The sequence below is a fragment of the Perca fluviatilis genome, chromosome 9 (genome assembly GCF_010015445.1).
Source record: "Perca fluviatilis chromosome 9, GENO_Pfluv_1.0, whole genome shotgun sequence".
Lineage (NCBI taxonomy): Eukaryota > Metazoa > Chordata > Actinopteri > Perciformes > Percidae > Perca > Perca fluviatilis.
The window spans coordinates 6,135,467-6,158,301 of NC_053120.1; the positions used below are offsets into that span (position 1 = coordinate 6,135,467).

Below are 22,835 nucleotides of genomic sequence, written 5' to 3' on the forward strand. Positions count from 1 at the left end.
TGCAAAACCTGAGTAAGTACCTTTCAACCCAATTAAAATTCCAGGACTGGCAGCTGCACCGTCGAGCATGCAACTTTTTGTGGGTGAAACTTTTCTCAACGTTTTCATACTTTATTTCTGACGTTTTTGTGAATAAAACACCCAAATTCAATGAAGGTAGTGAACTGATCATTTAATCTACTTGTGAAGAACACGTTACTTTTTTTTTTACTATTTGGTTGAAAGAAACCCAAATTTCTGACATAGAAATGTTTTGAAAATGGGTCAAGTTTGACAGAGGCCAACAGGAAGGTTAAACATTATTTGAACTGAAGCCAAATATGTGCGGGGCCCAGACGTCTCTTTGTGCTCCACGGATTGGTTCATCGTTCTTTGCCTTTTGGATAAAAACACCACAGATAAGCCACAAACTCAAGTTGTCTCATCAGAAAGCTTTATTAGACAGTACAGTAGATGTCACCACTTTACATTAAACTACTGCAACATGTTATTGATTTTATGTGATAAAACAAAGAAGAGATTGCAAAGAAAAATTATCGTAATTATTTAAATTAATTATTTAAATTAATGTAAATCCAGATTATAGTGGGCAAAAGTAGTGTTCCCATGTGTTACATGTACTGTATGTGTGTCTATTACATTGCTGCCTACTCATTCCACCTCAACTTCACACAGACTCAATCCCCCTTTTTTTCTACATTTGGATTTTCCCTTCCCCTGTGAAAGCCAACTAAAGATTGCAGTGAGCAGTAAACTTAAATCCAGGCTTCAACGGGTGCTTCTGTTCGGCTTCATAGGTGGGTAGTCTCAGCTGTTTCTGTATTTTAACAGAGGGTAAACATAAGGAGTCCAAGCAACAGGTGGATCATACCCAGTTGGATACAGGAGGCTCCACTGGAAGGTTTTGTAGTCGTGGCTGATTGGGTTACAGTGGCAGCAGTTGTAGTTGTTGGGGCAGCGGTTGTAGTTGTTGTTGGGACAACAGTTGGAGTTAATATTGAAAAAGCCAAAAAGCATAATATGAGCACTTTAAACAAGCAACTTATCCCTCTGTACTTACAAAGTAGAGTGTCTGTGTTGCAGCTGTCTGTGTTGCAGCACTGAGCAGATACAACTGCACTCGCAGCACCCAAGTTGACTGAAAATGTCTGAGAGCCTGTGTCTGGACAAAGGGAGGACGATGCACACGCCTTGGAGATTTGCAGTGGTGGAGTTCCGGATGAAATGGCTACAGATTCAAAAGTGCATTTTGTTAATGTTGACGGAGAGCATACATCTCACAGTACATATCTTTCAATGGGAAGTACTAGATGACAAAGAAATGACTACCTTGAATGGAAATTATACACATTGTCTCTGAGGAACCGTTACGTTTACTGTGGATGAACACTGCTGATCTGTGCAACTTTGACACTGAAGTGCTCCAGCTGCAATGGGGAGAAAAACAGTCAATGATGATCACATCTCAAATGTCAAATCAAATTTCTGATTTTAAATGACACAATGTTGTTATGGTTAGAAATGGTTTAAATGTCTAATATGCACCAAAATGCTCTTTACATTTGCACATTTGAACAGCCAAGTCTTGTCATGTTTATTGCAAATATAATGTATTTAATGTATATATATTGAATGTAATTTACTTCATTTTCATATTTCGTTGTATTTCTTATTCTAGTCTTTATCTGTTTCCTACCTCTTCAGACTGCTTTTTTTAACTTCTGTACAGTAACATGTAAATTTACCTGCTTGGGATTAAGTTTTATCGTATCTATAATTATTCAAGGATATGAATTTTGTCTTGATCAATTAACTAAATAATCTGGTGACATAAACAGTAAGATTATAAAAAAGATGATATAATTAATAAACATCTTAAAAGTTCTAAATCAGGCTCTGTTGTACCTGCAGAAACAATATTGTAAGAATAAGTTGAGTTACCAGTGCTGGAGAGTGCCCAGATTAGAGTAAAGAAAGGATCAACTTCATCATGATGAACAGGTAAGTACTGAAGATTAGTTTTCCTGGATGGTGATACTACACTTCTACCTTAACAGCACGGCTATCACACATGCATGTGTAAAGACCTCAGGCATTGGGTGTGATCCCATATTTGCAAGTTATAAAAGACTATAACTCATAATTGTCATGTAGATGTCAGGCCAGCGTGCTTATCAAGCCTGTAATCTCTGGGGCGGATTGGACAATTCTACAGTCTACTTACAAACCACTTCCTGTTTCGTGGCGTAAAATGGAAATTTGAAGCCTTGCCAGGCCATTAAACGCGATGTAGATTTGCCAATGTCTTTAGATTGTGTTGACTGATTTTACTGATCCTACCATATTTTCATTCAAGAAGACCATTCAGACACTAATCCCTTTTGTCATTTGAAAAGACATCATGTAAACACACCTTCCCACACCCTTTTTCAATGTTGGCAATGTTTACTTCAATAATAAAGAGTACATACTTCATCCTTAATTTAGACTTTATTGTTTCCGATGGGGAATGCTTTCTGAAAACTATTTGTTTTGATTGTTTTCTGCATCTCTAGTTCTCCTTTACTAATGCAGTGTGTCAGACAGGTTTGTTATTTTGAGTCATGCATCAGTGAGCTCAAGAATGAAAACAAAAATAAAAATAATTGAATAAAACATCCAAAATTCAATCTAAGTAGTGATCTGTTCCTTCATTTTACTTGAGAAGAACATATGGAACCATCCTTGTTATTGTTGTGTTATTTGGTTGTAAGAAACCCATATTTCTGATATAGAAACGGGTCAAATTTGACCTGAGGACAACATTAAGGTTAAACAAAAGAAACTGAAGTTGTACATGACACCAGAATACAAGTGCTGCATTATTAAAGGGATAGTTCACCGATTTAGCATTCAGCTTTGTATCAGTAGAAACCCGATAGTATTTCTGAATGACCGTGCCTCCCTCCCTCATGTCCCCCTGAGACGAGAGATTTCTGCATTTGGGGCCTGGAAAAAATCTTCCGATGACGTAAAATGACGATTTTTGCGTCATTGGAAGATTTTTGGGCCAGAGGCAAAGGACTACAGCCAGTAGTAGGATCTACTTCCGTATGTTTTCAACACGCCCACAGGGGGTTGGACTGCCGAGTCTGGCCGAGGTATTCCGAATGAAAACGACTGTCAGCCATCTTGAATCTTCGCTAAACAGGCTTTCGGTTTTCAGCAGAAAACATTTACAACAATTATCTGCATTCAAACTACTGGACGTGTGTACCACCGGGATACATCGGTACAGATCGAAGAATATGGAGGAAACGTTATTACAGACGCAATACTCGGCACACTACGTGAGCTTCGCCTGCACGGAGACCAGCGGTGTCGCTCAATGCCGCTAGCCGGCTAGGGGACATCCTCATCGGCTAGGTGGAAAGCTAACGCTAGCTGTCCACCTGTCCCAGCCATCCTGCTTGCAAGTGTCTGCTCATTAAACAACAAGCTGGACTACATCCTCCTTCAACGAAACTCCCAACGTGAGTTCAGTGACTGCTGTGTTTTTGTTGTTGTGGAAACATGCCTGAACAACAGTGTACCGGAACCGGGACTATCCAGCTACCAGGCTGCTCTCGCCGGCCCGTGGAGGTGGACTGGTGTAGAAATAAAATCCAACTAGCTACTGCTAACTGCCGATGGAGCTTGTGACTGTTAAATGCCGACAATTCGACATTCCACGCTAATTCACGCCTGTGTTTATACTCCGTGTTTAGCTACACAAATCTAGTATGCGTTAGCTGAACTTTACGGATCCTGCTTGCAAGTGTCCGCTCATTTAGACCACAAACTGGACTACATCCAACTTCAACGACACTCCCAACGTGAGTTCAGAGACTTTGTGTTTTTGTTGTTGTGGAAACCTGCCTGAATAGTGTACCGGATTGTCCAGCTACCAGGCCTGCTAGCCCTCTGAGCTAGAGATGCTCTGTCGCCAGGTAAAAGAGGTGGGCTGTGTTAACACCGAGTGGCGCAGAAATGTGGTGATTTGTATCCATTTAACTGCTAACTGCTGGTGGAGTTTGTGACTGTTAAATGCCATTCTACATTACACACTAATTCACAGCTGTGTTTATGCTCGGTGTTTACAGCCCACCAAGCGCTAATGCTAGTATGCGTTAGCTGAACTTTACGGAGCCTATAAAGTGTGTGTACTAAATGTAGCCTGTTTCGTATGTCGTTTTTATATAATGTCGTTTTTATATATGTTAAATGTGTAACACCACTTGAGTCACGATGAAACGTTGTTTCGTGTATATGGTTGAAATAATAACAATAAAACACGCTTGAGTTGAGTTGAATGCCTCTGTCGGTCTGTCAAGCGGTAGGCGTGGCTTGGGAGTGGACTCAAAGCAACGAAGCAGGTGCATTCTGGGATTTGGTGTTTTTCATCCATATAAGACCAAAACACATTTTCTGGCTTTTCTCGGCCTAGAAGGCACCAATTTCAATTTTTTTTTCACATTTCTACTACATAAGTGACCCAATTTAAAGATATATTCAGCTTTCCAGCGGTGAAATATTCCTTTAATTGGGTAAACAGCTGGAGCTTGTTAAAGTATTGAAACACTGAAGAGCTTCATCTGCACCAAGGATAATATTTACCTTAAATGGTGATGATGAACTGTATGAGCATAAATAATTTGACCATGAAACAACAGATAATAAATTAATAAGTGAAATTAATTAATTATTGGTATTTTAAAAGTAACTCATCTATTGCAATGGCTGCAGCATTTACTAAGTACTAAGTCTACAGTGACACCTGCACCGTCTCCCTTCACCTCCACCTCTCAACTCTGCATGGAAAATGTTTACTCTTCACACTTTAACATCTTTAGTCCTTTTGTGAAATTACATGTTATCTGGATTAGAGACATTTCTGTGAGCAGTAAAATGAGGCTAACGTTCATGTTTATTTCAAATAAAAGTCTTACACTAAAACTTGAATTCAATTTGAAATCACATTCCATTTAGCATTTCATATCTTAAACGTTTTATATTAGACCCCAACATCTGCATAAGCCCTGATTTAAGAGTGAGTAGAGTTACCTGTGCTGGAGAGAATCCAGATGAGAGTGAAAGACAGAATCAGCTTCATCGTGAGGAGTAAATGTGCAGATTACTGGTTTTACTGTGGAACCACACCTTATATATGTGGACCTGCGTTTAAAAGGAGAAGAAATACTGTATGCAAATAGGAACTGCTAACTGCACATACAGTACTTTGACTTTCACAGTATAGGGAGGTACAGCATCACATCATAATTTGCATTGATCAGTTAAACATGCTCCACTCCTCATAATTATTTTTTATAACGCTTTATAGGTACATAAAACTAAACATTTATGCAAATTATATATGTTGTTTTGCTAACAGCTTATAAATGTAATTATGGATGCAAATTTCTCATATGTTGTTTCTTTACTTAAATGTTATACTTATTTCCTGGTTTGGGCTCTGGGTTTATAATGTCTAAAGGCATTTTCACAAATCTTCTTCAATTTACCTTTTTAGGGTATTTGTATATAACCTGATGCCCATGTGTTTTACATCAAAATGTTCAAAACAAACTCAGCTTTCCGTATAATGATGCCCAAAGTCACTGAACGACACAATCTTGTGAACATATATAGCCATACTGAGAAATACAGAGAGAGTTGTGTGGAGGTGAGAGTCAGTGTTGCGAAAGTTTACTTTCTACATGAACTAGTTCAAAGTTCAGTTCACAAATTTTAAAATGAACTAGTTCAGTTCATAGTTCATACTTAAAAATGTTGAACGGAGTTCACAGTTCCAAAAATGAACTAGTTCATAGTTATTTTTTTCCATATGATGCTGCGAGCTCATGAACTGCCGTTCAATGAACGCGTTCAGGCACAACACTGATGATAGTCTTAATTAGCTTTGTATCAACTCATTTGGGTTGCCCTGGTTGACTGGCAGTCATTGGTCTTAAAGGCTCAGACATAGGCTACTTTCCACATTCTGTGTCTGAAGACAGCTGGAGACTTGGTAATGTTCAGCGCCATTTGGCTGTGTTTGTATTTCTTTAAAGGTGAATTATATAAATGTTGGTAACGGCAGACCTCCTCGCACAACTTCTCTTCAAAACAACGGTACACAGTTTGATTAATCCCATGGTTTAGGAGTCACGGTTCGATTACAGTTACAGAAAAAAAAGGATATGTTTCTTTTAATTTTCTAGTGTCAAAGTCAAAATCCTCTTGCAGGGGAGTGAGAGCTTTTGGCCAAATGGCAACTTTGGATTACTATTTAGAAAAAGAAGGAAACATCTGTATTACATTGAACCAACACTGAACAAAACATCTTCCAAAAGGCAAAACCAGTGACAACAGACTATAAAACTGAAAGGCCTGATGCTATGAAACTAAAAACTAAAAATACATAGAATAATACAAAATAAACGTGGGCATTAGGAGCATTATTTCAGTGGCTAAATTTATACATTTAAAGCATCCAGACATGTATCATCCTCTTGATTGTAACATTTTGGTGAAGCAATCAAATGTGCTGTCAAGAAATGTTATTAAATTCATGAAAAATCTCTTGACAAAACGCTTGTGAGAGCTCTTCATATAAAGTGAGTCCCTGGTCACCACATTGGCTCATTCCAAGTTCCTCATAGTTTTGCATTAATTAAGACTTTTGACGTTGACATAATAGAGCCAGTGTGGACTGCATTAACAAGGCAGTGTGGTTATCAGGCCTCCCATTGATCCTGTTGATTTTCATACTGCAGTCACATGAAATGAAACTTCCTGAACATAAACCTATCTGTTGATCTGTGGAACTAAATCTATCTAGGACTTTTGGGTCTACTTTAGAAATGGTTTCCTCTAATGATGAGTGTACAATTTGTATATAAGACATGTTGAACCTGATCCTGTGATTTCTGCCGGATGTGTGGATCCCCATAATTCTTTGCACTTTTCGAATCACTGAATTGGGAGAGAGATCATCCTTGCCTCAGAAATCCTCTGTAATGTGGAACTACAGTATGTTGGTAGAGGATTTGATGATGGCCATATGTGATGTGAAGTGTCTGTTGACAAGATATTCTCCACAGACACATTTTATTTTAGTTCTAAACAGGAGTAGTAAGTTCAGCTCCAAACAAGACTTATAATTGACTCTATTGAAGGTTATTTATGTATCATGTAGTAAAATGATGGCAGCTGTTATCCCCAATGCAGATGACTAAACATAGAGGAACTCTTACACTTTCTTAATCCTCCTGTTGTCCTCCTGTTTATATAAGTTTATATATGAGAACATTTGGGTTTCTTTCAACCCAACTGCCCAAAATAATACAGATGGTTCCATAAAATGAAGGATCAGTTCAGTACTTTTATTGAATTCTGAGTGTTTTTTTTTAAATTTCATCAGTATTATTCTGACTGAACTTTGACAATCTGCAATTATCCATCAACAAATGTTCCTCTGACCTTAACTTTTAAACAAAATAACTTATGATTTGTCAATACAAAAAGTGGGTTAGTGTTAGTGGTGTATACTGGTGGTAGTGAATAACAGCGCTGAAAACGTCGAAAAATGTGATAAAAAGTAGGAAAAAAAGGGCCAAAAAAAGGGCCAAAAAAAGCAATAAAATGAGCGACAAAAACGTCAAAAGTGTTCATTTTCAATTTTGACCCTGGACGACAACACAAGGGTTAAACGAAGAAATACTGTATGCAAATAGGAACTGCTAACTGCACATACAGTACTTTGACTTTCAAAGTATAGGGAGGTACAGCATCACATCATAATTTGCATTGATCTGGTAAACATGCTCCACTCCTCATAATTATTTTTTATAACGCTTTATAGGTACATGTAACTCAAAATTGGTGCAAATTATATATGTCGTTTTGCTAACAGCTTATTAATGTCATTATTGATGCAAATGATGTTTCTTTACTTAAATGTTATATTTATTTCCTGGTTTGGGCTCTGGGTTTATAATGTCTAAAGGCATTTTCACAAATCTTCAATTTACGTTTTTAGGGTATTTGCATATAACCTGATGCCCATGTGTTTTACATCAAAATGTTAAGGACAAACAAGGGCATAAATGTCAGGGGGGTGGGGGGAATCAGGACCCTCAAGGTTGTCCCCCCCCTAGAGATATCAATAAAACAATGCTGCGTATTGTAAATAACATAATGATGTATACTTAAAATATCTGTGTAAGTAGTAAAACAATACAAACCCCCAAAAAATGCTTTTTAAGTTTAGAAACATTTTGAGTCCCCCCTCCCTTGCCTCACAGTGGTTTGGTCCACTGCATGCTGTACGTTAGGATCTGCACTAGACTCATAGTCACATCGGTAGTGACAGGAATGTAGTAAGTAGACGGTTCAAGGCTATTTTATTCACATTAAACATTGGATGAAGTTTTTCTTTTCTCAACTAGAAATGATGCTGAGTAATTAAAGGTGCAATATGTAATATTGTGTGTAATACTGGCAGCTAGCGGTTAAAATAGTTACTGCACTACCAATTCAAAATAATGGAGAGTCGTTTCCCCCGCCCCCTCCTGCCCAGACTCGAAGTTCACGGGGGTTGCCAGGCTGAGACCGCAGCATTCACAACAACGTTGCTAGACACTTTTCTCACATAGCCAGACATTACTCCACAGCACAGCGGAGTAGCTAACGGTAGATGCTGGCTATATTGACAGTCATAAAGCCCGCGGTTCACGCGGAGCTCTGTAACCAACTGACAGACACACTTTTTCGGCTTAAAATTACAGTATGAACCGCTAAAAACACAACAACCTCACTGTCCTCTCCACACGCCAGTCAGGCACACTTCCTCGGCTTAGAATTACAATACGAAACGCTAAAAATACCACTACCTTACCGGACGGAACACACTTCATTGACTTAGAATTATGGCAAAAATCGCTAAACACACTGCAAACTCACAGTCCTCTCTTTCCGATTTACAGCCCCCTCTCGTGGCTTAAAATAACTCACCGTTGCGGCTCCAGCCGCTGACAGGCTATACGCTGTAAACAGCCGTGGGCTGCTTGCCTGGTTCTCCGGTAACGTTAACAGGTAGCAGGGTTAGCATGGCGCTAGCGCCGTAACCAGTCGGGATCACTTTACTGGCTGTGTCTCAATTGTTTTGCGAGTAACCAACCGCGGGTACTCTAGCTATATAATTCAATGTGAGAACACAAATGTTGAAATGACAAAAAATGCCCGTCCTAGTAGCTGTGATAAATTAGCCTGAAGCTAATGCTTACCGGTCAGGAGAAAATAAGCCAACTCTGGACCTTTTGGGCTCTAAGCTGTCTCCATCTTTCAAATACATCTCCAATATTTACCAGGGGTTGTTATGTCTCTGGTCACGCAACTGTTAGAAACATGCTGTTTTCTTTTGCAGGTCGGGTAGAATCTATCTCCATTGATCCTGTTTGTTTGTTTGCTGCTTTCATGGCTGTACTACCGTTACAGCTGTAGCGCTGGGTTTACGTTTTACAGGTATATCTGGCAACCCGGCCTGGCTGTCAAACTGGGCCGTTGATAACAACACACAGATCAAAACATAAACATAAATTCCGTCACGGAATGTAAATTTCAAAAAGAAAAAATACTGAAATTAGCATTGTTGTCAGAAAAGATAGTATTTCAGTTTAACATGTTTCCTTAATATCTGATGAGGCATTGGTGTAATTTTTGGATTTATTACAGTACAAATATTACATATTGGACCTTTAATTAATTAGTCATGACAAAAGAGTGCTATGTTATTGTAATATAATGTAACGTTACCTAGCTTGTTTAATAACTTGTTGGATGGAAATGCACCCACTACAACTAACGTTACCATGGCGATAAGCTGAACGTTATGTGTGTGAACTCATATTTAATCAGGTTAATATTGAAGATCTACAGTTGTGTTTTGCTCAATATGAAGTTAAGTGGCGCATCAGTTAAATATATATCCTCTGTCCCAGACGAAACCTAATATCTACGTGGAGGACGCAAGATCATTTCATAATTATAATATGACCACGTGGTGAACCTATGAAAGAAACTCATATTTAGACAATCTTAAAGATTTGTGTTGTTGTTGCCCAGATAAAACGACAGAGAAAAGAAAAACAGACATAAGATCCTCATATCAAGACAATTTGGTAACATCTTTATAAGAATGGGTGCTTATGGAAATACGGGGGTTAGCAGATGAGCTTTACTAGTGGCTCACTAATTTACATTATGATCAGCTAATTTAACAAGTGTACAAATTGCTCTTCAGAAATGATATGTTTATTGTCCCCCCCCCACTGTTAGATCAGATTTACGCCCATGAGGACAAACTCAGCTTTCCGTATAGTGACGCCCAAAGTCATTGGACGACACAATCTTATGAATAGTCCTACTGAGAAATCCAGAGAGAGTTGTGTGGAGCTGATAGTCTTAATTGGCTTTGTATCAACTCATTTGGCAATGGTGTCAATGTAACGGACGTTCATTAATATCAAAAAGTTACAAACTAAAACTTTAACGTATGATGTGTTGTACCAATTGTTTTGGTGCTTGAAATGAGTTTACCAGAGTCTTAGGTTATATATGATTAAAATAGTAAATAAATGTCTGAAATAAAATTTTGTAATATCCCTTTTTAAATTGAAGTTGGTGCATCTTTTCGTCCTCAGAGTTATAACAGTTTGGCCTCTGTGGTTACACAGAAAAACTGTAACATGCTCTCATGGCATCTCCTCTCATGTGTGACTGTCAGTCATTGGTCTAAAGGCAAGTTAAATTTGGAACTATTCATTAAACTAGCACCGCACTGTAGCTGCACCTTAATTTGCAGAGATGGCAAAAGTACTCACTTCCCGTACTTAAGTAGAAGTACAGATACTTGTGTTAAAAAATACTCTGGTAAAAGTAGAAGTACTGATTTAACTTCTTTACTTAAGTAAAAGTAACAAAGTACAGGCTTTGAAATGTACTTAAAGTATAAAAGTAAAAGTAGCCTTGCGAATGACAACCACTTTTTATGCAAAGCTACCTGGACAACACACGTTACTAGAGTGCAAGATGAGAAACTTCAGTGGACCAGGCTCTTTATATGCCATTGTCTACATTTTAAATGGATGTCTGCCAAACATCACATATATGATTATTGTGACAGAGACTGGGACTCCAGCTTAATAAGATTCTGACTGAGTAGCAAGATATGAATTCAATTGTGATTCTGTGAGAATTCACAGATCCAGTTTCTCTTTTTTAATCGTCCCCTTAACATTTAAAGGAATCTACATGTATGTGTGTGTGCTCAAATATAGAAAGAAAATAAAGGATACAATATGAATTACTAAACATAGATTAATTAAGAAGTTCCCCATACTTTTAGAGTTACACAGCACATTGGCCAGGAGTCATACTTGATGCCTCCTAGCCTATCTCAAACATCTCTCTCAGATAAGGCCAGGGATGATTGGGAATGTCTTGCTGCTTGTCTGCCTAATCTCTGGGATCTCTGCTTTCTTCATTTTCAATCATGTCGCCGTCCATACTACTAGTGCTAACGTTACCACCATCAAGCTGCAATTATTTACCGCAAATGAATGCAGACGAATCTGTCGAGTTGTCTTGTAGTGTAGCGTTACATGCAACGTAGCCTACAGTATATCCCCAATATCCCAATATACAGGGTGCGAACTACGGGGGAGCTAGGGGGAGCTCGGCTCCCCTTAATAAGACATGGGCTCCCCTGAAAACGTGATTTGTGAAATTTTGGGGGGTCTCTAAAAATATTGACAATGTGTCATTTTGACGTGCAATTTCAGTTTTGTGTAATGTGATCATCGTGGATTATAATGTGTAAAACTTCAAAAATATAATCCATGCGATGGTGATTTAAACCCAATTCACTTCAATAAAGAAAACTATACATGCTATTCTTGTTATGAGCATCAAGGTGTGGCGGCGGGTGCAAATCCAACTCATGTTTAGTAGGCTACATGTTAACTCAAAGATTCGTAGAAAAAATATAAACATTGGAGGCCATTAATCGGTGCGCAAAGTCCTTGAAATCCATTCGGCAGTAAGCATCATATAGCCATGGCAAAAAGAAAACAAGGCAGTATAATTAATTTTGGTTTTACTAAGAAACTGTGTAGCGATGACGTTAATAGCACGACTAATTCACCTGCTGCAAGCCCTGTTAGCACACCTCCCACCGGGGTGACAACGCAAGAAGAAGCTGAAGAAATAATGTCGTCTCTGGCTGAAGATGATCCTAACCCCTCTCGCTCCTCTCTCCCGTTAAATTGGAACAGCCAGCAGTGGAGAGCCTGGAAGAGCCGATATATACATGGCTGTTTGTAAAGGATGGAAGCTTGGGGTGCATCGCTAAGGTCTAATTGAACGGAGGAATTCTGGTATTCTTCGGTAGCCTGAGTAACTTTCACCGTTGTTCATGTGAAATCTCAAAAACAGCCTGATGCTTTGTTTATATATTTGTGGCTGGCTGTTTGACCTATCTATTCCTGTCGATAAAGTATAATAGGGTAAATCCTGTAGTGCATACACTTGTAGCTGTTATGTATCTTTGTAAGTCATTGTAAGTTGCAAGCGCACGACCCCCTGCGTAAGAAAGGTCCGCGGCCCCACGGCGTATAGTTCGAACACTGCCAATATATTCCCATTGATCACGTGAAAAATAATAACTGTAACTCCAGCGAAATTATTTGAAACTTGTTAGTGAGGACTAGATTAGGACCGTATTTAAAGCTGATGCTGGTTTCCAACTTCACCCTCCCCCAGGTGTGTTCGTAAAACACGGACAGAGACAACTTCTCTTTTTTGATGCTTTACAAGCAACGTGAAACCTAGCTAACAGGTGAAGAACACAAACAACTAAATCACTAGCTAACCTACTTTAACTGTGCCGGAACTATAGACCAATACAACAACAGGCTTAAATGAACTGACAACATAAGTTATAGACTTACAGTTCTCAAGGACGCACTAACACCATCTAACTGATTATCCTCCGGACAGCAGTCTTCTTTCTTTTTTCTCACTTTTTTGTGTGTGCACGCGCCCGCTCGCGGTGTGTGAGGCGCGTGTCCGCACTATTCTCTGACATTACGACCTCTTGTACAAAACTAAAGTAACGAGTCAATTTTTAAAATGTAAGGAGTAGAAAGTACCGATATTCGTGTTAAAATGTAAGGAGTAAAAGTAAAAAGTCGCCACAAAAAAAAAAATAGTAAAGTAAAGTAGAAATATCCGAAAAATCTACTTAAGTACAGTAACGAAGTATTTGTACTTCGTTACTTCCCATCTCTTTTAATTTGTATTCAACAGTTAAATGTAGTTTGTTATTTTTGATCTAATTTCAATCATCTTTTTAATTTGTCAAATCATATTTGTGTCTTTTTTGTCTTTTCATATTAGGGTGTATTTCTTTTATGTGTTGTCTCACTGACTTTATGTCTTATTTAAAGCACTTTGAATCACCTTGGTATAAATACATTAGCCTTGTCTTGCCTTGTACTACCTGTACAGTGTACAAAGTCATTGAAATGACTGTAGTTTCACCTTGACCAGCTATAACTTTAAAATGCCTTTCACGTCTTAATTCATCCGTATTCCTAATAATACAATAATATACTATATTTCAAATTATCACCATAATCCAATAATATAAAATATGTACTTGTACTCTAAAGTCATAGGAGCTTTGAGTGGTAATAAGTCATGCAAGAAACACAGTTGGCTGTTTTCTGATTTATTTATATCGCAAACAACAGTGAACATTTCAGATTGTCCTCATATCACTCACAAAAAAACGGCCATATAGATTGATTGTGCAAGAAGCTTACAACGACCCATATTTACTTTCATCAGTAATCATCCCAGGAGCAAACAAGGAAGTACAGTAAGTAACAGTAAGACTGGAGTTTGTGAGCCGTTTGAAACCAAAAGTCAAAGAAAAAATATTTTTTTAATTTACAGAGAACAATTGAATTCAATTTTATTGTCATTGACACAATGTACAAACAACATATGTAACGACATGTAAGTTAGTGGCCTTCAACAAAAAACAAAACAATATTAACATCAACATTATTTACAGATTCAGAATTACTGAAAAACTCTGCGAGTGAGGTAGGATGTATCTAAGGATTAGGAAAAGTAACAGAACAGTAGATGAGACTATAAACGTGCAAATGACATTATATTATGAACATAGATGATGGTGTCATTAGAAAGTGCAATACATTTTATTTTATCCTTTATGTCTTTATTTTATATTTATTCTTTTGTTTCATTTGAAGATTTGGATATCTTATTTGCACAGAAAATAGATTTGGATGTTGTTTTGTTGAACATCATTGTGTTGTTTTAAAGATGTTAACTGTTTACAACACTTACTGTGTTTGTACTGAATTGGAAATAGTGATTTTTTACAAAACTGTGCTGAATTACAAGGCTTTGGAGAACAGTGCACTATGGCAAACTTATAAACTAAGCTTTTATTGTAATATAGTCAGTTGTCAAGTAAAGAGGGCCGGTCTAAGGCATGAAAAGTCCAGGGCTAAAAATTAGTCCCAGTCCGGCCCTGCATAAGGTACAGCAGCATTATAAATTAGGGTGGGAAATAAATAATTATATGAAAAATGTTCAAAATAAATAGATGAGCCTTATTTCATCTTCTCCGGACAATCTGAACCGGTACATCGTCCTGCTTTTTAGGTAGTTTTAGGAAATCACACCTGTTTATGCATCTTAAGAAATAATGATGAATTGACAAATCAATAATTGTTCACACAGAAGTTATTACATTATGTTCATCACTGAGAACAAACATCCATCATTCCTCCCCTGTACCTGCTTATGTCTGTTTATAGGAGTTTACCCAGCATGCACTGCACGAAAGGCTGAAAAAGATTCAACACACAGTACACTAACACGGTCGACACACAAACACATCCACCAGACCTGCACAGGTTTGGACTGTGGGAGGAAACCCATGGGAACATGAGGGAACATTTCAACTCCAAATGCAGCGAACACACTGAGGCCAGATCTGCTTATTTCTCATCTGGATTACCAGACTAGACATTTCAAAAGAAATACTGTAATGTTCTACATTGGGCAGGGCCAACCCTTCTTTTTTTGGCTGGCAGAGCCGATTAATGTTAATGCGAGGTTTACCACCATTCCATAGAAAGTGTTTTATCATGTTATTGTAACTTATTAGTATTGGCCGTGGTATGCACATAGGTAACATTCTAGTATAATAATTGATAAGAGGGGCTATGACCATTTTCACTGTGTTTACTTTCCCCCATAATGTTAAATTTAACTTACTCCATTTATCCAAGTTAGTCTTAATTTTGTTGAGCATTTTCCCCATATTGTCAGCCATAATATCATCAATATTTGGGTTCAATTCAATTCCAAGATATTTCATTCCTTTATCCAACCACCTAAAATTGAAACCAGTTAATAAACTATGAGTGCAAGCTTGTGAGACTGGCGCACAAGTAAATATTGAAACAGATCCTGGAACATTCTGTTGAGAACAAGTGATGCAGCACTCTCTGTTGGCCAATCAGGAGCAACTATATAAAATGTTACATAGAAACAAGAAATATAAGCATTGCATATCTAACAACGGAGAAAAAAACATGTTTAAAATGATTCATAATCAACAGTTTAGTGCCCCTTCAGGCCAGTCACTGCATTTTCCTAAATGCTGGTGTCAGTAGTCAGACACACCATACCTATATAATCCAATATCTAACTGCATTTATACATTTAATCTGAGAGACACAGACAGCTTTGAAAAATTGTGAAGTAAGAAGTCTTCATAGATTGACATTTAAAAACCAGTTGATATTATCATGCAGAGTAGTCTAAGTTTCCTTCATTTTTATAGCACTTTAAAAGCAAACAAGTTTGCACCAGAGTGCTTCACAAAGACAAAAACATATGTATAAAGGCATAAAACACACATATATACATATAGTGGAAATACAACACGATTCAAGTAGAAACAAGTTTTGAGACACAAATTGAAACCCTTGAAATCACATAAACAGGAAATTATACATACATGCATATACACACACACACACACACACACACACACACTCTCACACACACACACACACACACACACACACACACACACACACACACACACACACACACACACACACACACACACACGTACTGTATACACGTATACACACATACACATAGATACATCAAATAAAAGGAAAGAAAATAAGTTCATCACAATTAAAATTAAAAGCCAGAGAATAAAAGTGTCTTAAAGTGTTCATTTTATGCTTTTTGGCTTTTCCCTTTCCTTTATTGTGTTATATATCTTTTTTGTGCACGTTATACTCTAGGTTTACAAAGTGAAAAAGCCCAAAGTCCCCCCCAAAGGGACTTACCATCTCCAACAGAAAACACTGTTCACAAACTGCTCCAAACAGCTCTATTGTAGTCCAGCCTTTACTTCAGAGACGAACGTGGGTCACTTTGTAACACAGGTTATAATGCTCACCTAGCTCCTAGCGTGGCACACAAACACATTCACCTGACCTGCACGTGTTTGGAATGGGGGAGGAAACTCTATGTGAACATGAGGGAACATGTAAACTCCAAATGCAGCGGACACACTGAGGCCAGATCTGCTTATTTCTCATCTAGATTGAACATGTTACAGCATCCTGAATAGGCTTTCTACTGCCAAAAAGTATCAAAAAAAAGAGGAAGACCCATCTTGTCCCAAGGAGCTTGTAGCATATGCAATACCATTAATGATATTGGTTGCACCATGTCCCAGTGCCACTTTCTCCATTTCTGCTTCTTCTGTGGAACTTTGCCAAACCTGGGTAAGTACCATTAACATCCCAGCACTGGCAGCTGCACTTAAAAAATCATCTTGATCTAGCTTTCGTACAGTTCCTCATCAAGGGGATTAAAGAAGGATTCCACTCAGGACTTTAAGCGAAACCATCCATCTCTTACGACTGCAAACATCTTCAGTCAGCCACAAACGAGCCAGAGTCCCAGTGTTGCTTTCTCCATGTCTGCTCCTTCGATGGCGGAGGCCATGAATGCCCAGCATACCCTCACAACCCAACTTTGCAAAACCTAGTAAGTACCCATCAACCCCATTAAAATTCCAGGACTGGCAGCTGCACCGTCGAGCATGCAACTTTTTCTGGGTGAAACTTTCTCAACGTTTGACGTTATGATTCCCGACTTTTTTGATTTAATATACTTGTGAAGAACGTTGTATGGAACCATCCACGTTACTTTCTTTTACTATTTGGTTGAAAGAAACCCAAATTTCTGACATAGAAATGTTTTGAAAATGGGTCAAATTTGACAGAGGCCAACAGGAAGGTTAAACATTATTTGAATTAAAGCCAAATATGGGCGGGGCCCAGACGTCTGTTTGTGCTCCACTGATTGGTTCATCATTCTTGGCCTTTTGGATAAAAACACCACAGATAAGCCACAAACTCATGTTGTCTCATCAGAAAGCTTTATTAGACAGTACAGTAGATGTCACCACTTTACATTAAACTACTGCAAGCATGTTATTGTTTTTATGTGGTAAAACAAAGAAAAGATTGCAAAGAAAAATAATGTTTGTAATTATTTAAATTAATGAGCAATTTGTGATATATATGTGTATATATGTATGATCTATTGCAAAAGTGTGCTTAATTTTCAGGTAACTGCACAGCTCTGACAAAGCATCCTCATTGTTCAATTACCAGATGTCTCGTTTTGGATTATTCCTTGTGTGATGTGCATTGTGACATGTTACTTCACATTGTATTCCAGATTATAGTGGGCAAAAGTAGTGTTCCCATGTTTACATGTATGTGTGTCTATTACATTGCCTCCTACTCGTCCCACCTCAGCTTCACACAGACTCCATCCCCCTTTTTTCTACATTTGGATTTTCCCTTCCCCTGTAAAAGCCAACTAAAGATTGCAGTGAGCAGTAAACTTAAGTCCAGACTTCAACGTGTGCTTCTGGCGGCTTCATAGGTGGGTAGTCTCAGCTGTTTCTGTATTTTAACAGAGGGTAAACATAAGGAGTCCGAGCAGCAGACGGATCATACCCAGTTGGATACAGGAGGCTCCACTGGAAGGTTTTGGAACAGTGTTTGTATTTGTTGTTGGAGCAGCGGTTGTAGCGTCAGTGGCTGTAGTTGCTGTTGGGGCAATGGTTGTAGTTATTATTGAAAAAGCCAAAAAGCATAACATGAGCACTTTAAACAAGCAACAGGCCCACGCCATTCAACGACAGCTCAAAAGCTTCGCCTTGTAGCTTTGCCAATGTCTTTAGATTGTGTTGACTGATTTTACTGATCCTACCATATTTTCATACAAGAAGACCAGACACTAATTTTTGTCACTTGAAAAAAACATCATGTAAACACACATTCCTACACCCTTTTTCAATGTTGGAAATGTTTACTTCAATAATAAAGAGTACATACTTTATCCATAATTTAGACTTTATTGTTTTTCGATGGGGAATGCTTTCTGTAAACTATTTGTTTTGATTGTTTTCTACATCTCTAGTTCTGCTTTACTAATGCAGTGTGTCAGACAGGTTTGTTGTTTTAAGTCATGCATCAGAGCCCAAGAACGAAAAACAAGAATTTTCTTGATGCATAAACGAATGACTCTGGATTTCCACTGGATGCGTAACGGCTGCGTGTCGGCTGCGTGCTCCACCGTCCGTCAATACCCACCAGGTCCGGATTTGTTGTGGCACGGCTGCGGCCATGACTGACAGTTGTAGTCACGAGGATCCACAAGTTCTTGCGAATTCACGTAGAATAGAAACACAAAACCAACAACAGTTTGTTTCCATCCAGAGGAGTAGAGGGGAAACAGCTCTGTGCTGTGTTTTCAAGGTGTAGTGCAGGGAGATATGATCCGCCATGAGCACGGTGTATTTTATTTTGAAAATTAACCGGATGTTTTATTTTGTTTCTGCGCTCGACTTCCTGTCCCGCACTATCTGCCGTGTGCTGACTTGATGCGGAGCTCTCCAGCGTCCGGCAAAAATAGAAGCTCTGGGTATCTGCTCCGGAGGACTGTGGACCGCTGGAGCTGGGACGCAGTCGGAACGCAGCCGTTCTACAGTCAGTGGAAATACACACACTGACTTTGATGGAAACCTAATGACCCCGCCGCTGTTCCGGAGCCGTTACGCAGCCGTTCCGCAGTTGGTAGAAATTGGGGGTGACGGTGTCATTGTGATTGTTCTGACAGGGAGGGACAAGTCTGACACACAGAGTAAAGGAATATCCTAACTCACACTTTATTATCCCATCACTGACTTTGCATGTGCTTCTTGTTTTTAATCATATAAAATGTTGTGAAACTGCCAACCCTTCTGTACACTCCCTTCAGTGTTGCCATTTATTGTGTAGACTGTATTGTTTCCTAATGCAAGTTAAATTTGGAATTATTCATTAAACTTGCACTGTAGCTGAACCCTTATTTGTATTCAACAGTTTAATGTGGTTTGTTCTATTTAATCTCGTTTCAATCATCTTTTTAATTTGTCAAATCATATTTGTGTCGTTTTAGTCTTTTTATATAGTGTGTATTTCTTTTATATGTTGTCTAAATGACTTTATGTCTTATTTAAAGCACTTTGAATCACCTTGGTGTAAATACATTAGCCTTGTCTTGCCTTGTACTACCTGTACAGCAGAGATGGCAAAAGTACTCACTTCCCGTACTTAAGTAGAAGTACAGATACTTGTGTTAAAAAATACTCTGGTAAAAGTAGAAGTACTGATTTAACTTCTTTACTTAAGTAAAAGTAACAAAGTACAGGCTTTGAAATGTACTTAAAGTATAAAAGTAAAAGTAGCCTTGCGAATGACAACCACTTTTTATGCAAAGCTACCTGGACCACACAAGTTATTAGAGTGCAAGATGAGAAACTTCAGTGGACATAAAAACCAGGCTCTTTATATGCCATTGTCTACATTTTAAATGGATGTCTGCCAAACATCACATATATGATTATTGTGACAGAGACTGGGACTCCAGCTTAATAAGATTCTGACTGAGTAGCAAGATATGAATTCAATTGTGATTCTGTGAGAATTCACAGATCCAGTTTCTCTTTTTTAATCGTCCCCTTAACATTTAAAGGAATCTACATGTATGTGTGTGTGCTCAAATATAGAAAGAAAATAAAGGATACAATATGAATTACTAAACATAGATTAATTAAGAAGTTCCCCATACTTTTAGAGTTACACAGCACATTGGCCAGGAGTCATACTTGATGCCTCCTAGCCTATCTCAAACATCTCTCTCAGATAAGGCCAGGGATGATTGGGAATGTCTTGCTGCTTGTCTGCCTAATCTCTGATCTCTGTTTTCTTCATTTTCAATCATGTCGCCGTCCATACTACTAGTGCTAACGTTACCACCATCAAGCTGCAATTATTTACCGCAAATGAATGCAGCCGAATCTGTCGAGTCGTCTTGTAGTGTAGCGTTACATGCAACGTAGCCTACAGTATATCCCCAATATCCCAATATACAGGGTGCGAACTACGGGGGAGCTAGGGGGAGCTCGGCTCCCCTTAATAAGACATGGGCTCCCCTGAAAACGTGATTTGTGAAATTTTGGGGGTGTCTCTAAAAATATTGACAATGTGTCATTTTGACGTGCAATTTCAGTTTTGTGTAATGTGATCATCGTGGATTATAATGTGTAAAACTTCAAAAATATAATCCATGCGTGATGGTGATTTAAACCCAATTCACTTCAATAAAGAAAACTATACATGCTATTCTTGTTATGAGCATCAAAGGCGGGGGCGGCTGCGGTGCAAATCCAACTCATGTTTAGTAGGCTACATGTTAACTCAAAGATTCGTAGAAAAATATAAACATTGGAGGCCATTAATCGGTGCTCAAAGTCCTTGAAATCCATTCGGCAGTAAGCATCATATAGCCATGGCAAAAGAAAACAAGGCAGTATAATTAATTTTGGTTTTACTAAGAAACTGTGTAGCGATGACGTTAATAGCACGACTAATTCACCTGCTGCAAGCCCTGTTAGCACACCTCCCAACGGGTGACAACGCAAGAAGAAGCTGAAGAAATAATGTCGTCTCTGGCTGAAGATGATCCTAACCCCTCTCGCTCCTCTCTCCCGTTAAATTGGAACAGCCGGCAGTGGAGAGCCTGGAAGAGCCGATATATACATGGCTGTTTGTAAAGGATGGAAGCTTGGGGTGCATCGCTAAGGTCTAATTGAACGGAGGAATTCTGGTATTCTTCGGTAGCCTGAGTAACTTTCACCGTTGTTCATGTGAAATCTCAAAAACAGCCTGATGCTTTGTTTATATATTTGTGGCTGGCTGTTTGCCCTATCTATTCCTGTCGATAAAGTATAATAGGGTAAATCCTGTAGTGCATACACTTGTAGCTGTTATGTATCTTTGTAAGTCATTGTAAGTTGCAAGCGCACGCCCCGCGTGGAAAAAAAGTGGGCTCCCCCGAAGGCCACGGTATAGTTCGAACACTGCCAATATATTCCCATTGATCACGTGAAAAATAATAACGGTAACTCCAGCGAAATTATTTGAAACTTGTTAGTGAGGACTAGATTAGGACCGTATTTAAAGCTGATGCTGGTTTCCAACTTCACCCCCCCCCCTCCCCCCCAGGTGTGTCTGTAAAACACGGACAGAGACAACTTCTCTCTTTTGATGCTTTACAAGCAACGTGAAACCTAGCTAACAGGTGAAGAACACAAACAACTAAATCACTAGCTAACCTACTTTAACTGTGCCGGAACTATAGACCAATACAACAACAGGCTTAAATGAACTGACAACATAAGTTATACGACTTACAGTTCTCAAGGACGCACACACACCATCTAACTGATTATCCTCCGGACAGCAGTCTCTCTTTCTTTTTTCTCACTTTTTTCTGTGTGGCGCACGCGCCCGCTCGCGGTGTGAGGCGCGTGTCCGCACTATTCTCCGACATTACGACCTCTTGTACAAAACTAAAGTAACGGGGCCAATTTTTAAAATGTAAGGAGTAGAAAGTACCGATATTCGTGTTAAAATGTAAGGAGTAAAAGTAAAAAGTCGCCACAAAAAAAATAGTAAAGTAAAGTAGAAATATCCGAAAAATCTACTTAAGTACAGTAACGAAGTATTTGTACTTCGTTACTTCCCATCTCTTTTAATTTGTATTCAACAGTTAAATGTAGTTTGTTATTTTTGATCTAATTTCAATCATCTTTTTAATTTGTCAAATCATATTTGTGTCTTTTTTGTCTTTTCATATTAGGGTGTATTTCTTTTATGTGTTGTCTCACTGACTTTATGTCTTATTTAAAGCACTTTGAATCACCTTGGTATAAATACATTAGCCTTGTCTTGCCTTGTACTACCTGTACAGTGTACAAAGTCATTGAAATGACTGTAGTTTCACCTTGACCAGCTATAACTTTAAAATGCCTTTCACGTCTTAATTCATCCGTATTCCTAATAATACAATAATATACTATATTTCAAATTATCACCATAATCCAATAATATAAAATATGTACTTGTACTCTAAAGTCATAGGAGCTTTGAGTGGTAATAAGTCATGCAAGAAACACAGTTGGCTGTTTTCTGATTTATTTATATCATAAACAACAGTGAACATTTCAGATTGTCCTCATATCACTCAGAAAAAAACGGCCATATAGATTGATTGTGCAAGAA

The 22,835-nt window shown here is 38.4% G+C and overlaps 1 long non-coding RNA gene across 2 annotated transcripts; it reads right to left on the minus strand.

The window, feature by feature from the left end:
• Positions 1-430: 430 nt before the first annotated feature.
• On the minus strand, positions 431-22,005 carry LOC120565006. Of its 2 annotated transcripts, none has more exons than XR_005640179.1 (5): positions 21,966-22,005; positions 5,083-5,193; positions 1,330-1,427; positions 1,061-1,228; positions 431-916 (listed from the first exon to the last, which is right to left on the minus strand). It is a non-coding gene; the product is annotated as an uncharacterized LOC120565006 (long non-coding RNA). The 2 variants fall into 2 exon arrangements; XR_005640180.1 differs by lacking the exon at positions 21,966-22,005 and adding an exon at positions 13,029-13,044.
• Positions 22,006-22,835: the final 830 nt, after the last annotated feature.